Consider the following 3,504-nt stretch of genomic DNA (forward strand, 5'->3'; position numbering starts at 1 on the left):
CGTCCCCGGGGGGCTCCCCGGGCTCCGGTGCGGGGGGCCCCGGCCGGGCGGCGCTGAGTCTCTCCAGGCCCCGCCGCTCCCGCGGCTGCTGCTCCGGCTGCTCCGGGCTGCGGCTCCACTGCAGGCCCCGGCTCCTCCCCGGCCTCCGCTCCGCCTCCCCCGGCTCCCCCCGGCCGCGGCCGCCCCCGCCTCCCCGGGTTAAGGAGGCGCCGGTCTGGAGGAGCTGTGGCTGCCCACCGGGGGCCGTGCCCGTTCTACCCGGTGGAAGGAGAGCCCGGCTCCGCCCGGAGAGCCTGGCTGCCCGTCGCGGCCAGCCGGGGCCGCGGCCTTCCCCGGCATGCCTGCCCCCGCCCCGGCGGTTCGATTCACCCTGGAGATGGCTGGCTGGCTGCCGGCCGGGGGGTCCTTGCCCCTCAGGCCGCTGCCAGCAGCAGCCTCTTGCCGCCCCGCCGCTGGCGGCGGCAGCTGTTGGGCCACCCGTGCAACAGCTGCTCACCCACCCGGCGGTCATCTCCTCCAGCCCGAGGGCACTCCCCGTCCCACCCGTGGGACACCGCTCCCAAATAGATGCCTGGGCCTGGCAGCCCCCGCTGCGGGTCGGGCTCGCCACCCTGGGTCAGCTGCTCTGCTCCCACCAGCCATGCAATGGTTGTGCCCTGCTCCAGCCCAGGACGCTCCGAGTCTTCTCCCACCCACAAAAAATCCAACTCTCCATCTCTGGTAATCTTCCCTCATGCCTTGTATCTTTCAATAATGTATTGCAGTAACATGCCCAAATCTTAAGAGGTGTTTCTGCCACAACCCTGTTAAAAGTCTCATCGCTATCTCTCCAATGTGTTACAACCAGCTAAAACCATATAGAAAACCCCATGAATTACATCGTAGTGTTGTTCTGCTTTCACCCAGTTGGCTGAAAACTGGGAGTCTTCTGTTGGTGTGTTGCAAGGCTATTCTTAGGGATGCAGACCAAGGCAACCGTCCATTATTTTACAACATTAAAGGGGACTGTGCAATGAAGTAAACTAAATAGATCAAATACTCCAAAATGTGTGTATGAGAAGGAACAGGCGCTGCCTGGGATTCCCCTGCATCTGAGGGCAATGTCATAGGCAGGCCACTTCTACATGGAAATCCGAAATGTGCCCCATCTCCGGGGAGACCTTACAGCAGCCTTCCAGTATCTAAAGGGGGTCTACAATAAAGCCAGGGAGGGACTTTGTACAAGGGCATGTAGTGATAGGACAAGGGGTAATGGCTTTAAACTGAAAGAGGGTAGATTTAGACTAGATGTAAGGAAGAAGTTCTTTACTGTGAGGATGGTGAGGCACTGGAACAGGTTGCCCAGAGAGGTTGTGGATGCCCCATTCCTGGAAGTGTTCAAGGCCAGGTTGGATGGGGCTTTGAGCAACTTGGTCTAGTGCAAGGTGTCCCTGCCCATGGCAGGGGGGTTGGAGCTAGATGATCTTTAAGGTCCCTTCCAACCCAAACCATTCTATGATTCATTCTAAAAGCTGTGCCAAAGTCCCATGCCTTCATTTCAGGAAGTCACAAGAATGAATGCTCAAACTCCATTCTCTCAGGACGCTCTGTGTCCTCTTCTCCCACACCAAACCTTTCTTCTGCTCCTATGCCAGCAGCTCTGGCCGTAGCTCTTCTCCCTGTGCTACTGCCTGTTCTTCTGTCAAGAAGGGCTTCCTGCCCCTTTTCCCATATTATTCATATTATCTCATTACAGAGCCCATTACAGTGTTCCTAATCATTACCAAGGGCCAACAACCATCTCTTTCCCTCCCATCTCCACAGCAGAGCTCTGTCCTATTCTGTCCTTTCTCCCAGCCTCACTCCAGTTCTGGGTAAACATCTTAGCTCCAGTTCCCTTGGCCTTCTGCCTCTCCTTGGACTTCTCTTTGGGCTAGGTGGTCTTTGGGTCTCCCTGCTGTTCCCACACCAAGCTCTCCAGTTCCCCTCTAGCTAAGATTTGTGTCCATACTGTGCACAGGCTCCTCATAACTCTAATGAGAAACAAGGCAGGAGCATCATTGTGCTGGGAGGCACTGATGGGTGGTATCTGCGAGTTGTTTGATCTATAGCCAACTGCAGAGGTGTTAGAAAAGTGCGGTTGGACTCGACACGTGCCAGACATCCAATGTGTGTTCCTCATTTATTTTTCCTTTTGGTTTTCAGGATCCTCTCTCCCAAACGACTGCCTGAAATATTGCCTGCTTTTTATAGAGAAAAAAAGATATGATGTAACTAAGTTATTCCACTACTTGAAAGAACGTAAATACAAAAATGCCATCCAACGCAAAAAAAGCCCTATGGAGGCAGGCCAATGAATCAGTGTTGCAGAAATGCACAGAAGTGAATGGATCGTGATCCATTATCATATTTAGCATTCAGAGAACAAAAAGACCCAGCCCAAAGCCTTTGCAAGCTAAGCAGAAGATAGAGGATAGCAGATGGAGACATGGGGAAAAAAGTAAACTAGTCACCACATAACTTATTTTTGCATTACATTCAATGTATTTTATCTTTCTCCCAATTTTTCAAGATGCCACTGGCTTTGTGCATGACTGAATTGTTAATATTTGTCTAGAGAAAGCTATAAATTTTGACAGATGGGTAGCGGGCAGTTGGGGCTTCTGGTATCCAGGAAGGTGTAGGAGGTGGCTTTGTTTTTTGGCAGTTAGGACATTGAAACTTACGGTATTTGGGAAGAAATTCTCTTCCACATCCTGGCTGAAGGACTGTTCCTTCCATTTGCAACTAGTAGTAAACAGACATCTCAGCAATCCTGTGTAATATGCAGGTATCCTAACATATTTTTCTCCCTGAGTAGGGTTTGGTGGTTGGTTTGTGGGGTTTTTTTTCAAAACCTCCTCTTACCCAGGAAAATCTTTGATACAGTTGTGTGTCAATATATATGTATTTTAAAATTTACTTCAGTTGCTCATGTTACATCCCCTGAATCATTTCTCAGAGTACTATATGGAAATAGTACATATCTGCCCCCTTTTCAGGGTCGCCCCACGTAATGATGCATCTTACACAATTAAGAGGCTAAAACTGGTGGTTTAAAACCGGGCGCTTTAAACCCGTGTTCATGATTTTGACTACAAGAAAGGCTATGTATCCTACATCGCTACCAGCGCCAACCGGGCCTGCCGGCAGCTCGGGAGTTTCAAAGGCTGGACGAGCATCTAGGGATGTGTTTGCTGGCCCAGCCTCGGACACCTGTGAAGGCAGACACTTCGTCTCCAGCTGCCCTTCGTGCCCTCGGTATGACAGCTCCCCGTCTCCACAGCAGGAAGCCTCATGTGACAGGCTCTTATCTCCCGGTACATAAAGCCAGGAGCAGCCTCCTCCTCCACCCTGCGCCCTCACCCTGACGGCAGAGCGGGTTCACTCTCCCCCAGCCGCCCCCGCCCCCTGCCCTGGAAGCCCGCTGGGGCAGTGATGCCGCCGGGCAGCCCCGCACGCCGCCCTCACACCAGGCAGCTCCCG

Source organism: Gymnogyps californianus, chromosome 1, assembly GCF_018139145.2.
Source record: "Gymnogyps californianus isolate 813 chromosome 1, ASM1813914v2, whole genome shotgun sequence".
NCBI lineage: Eukaryota > Metazoa > Chordata > Aves > Accipitriformes > Cathartidae > Gymnogyps > Gymnogyps californianus.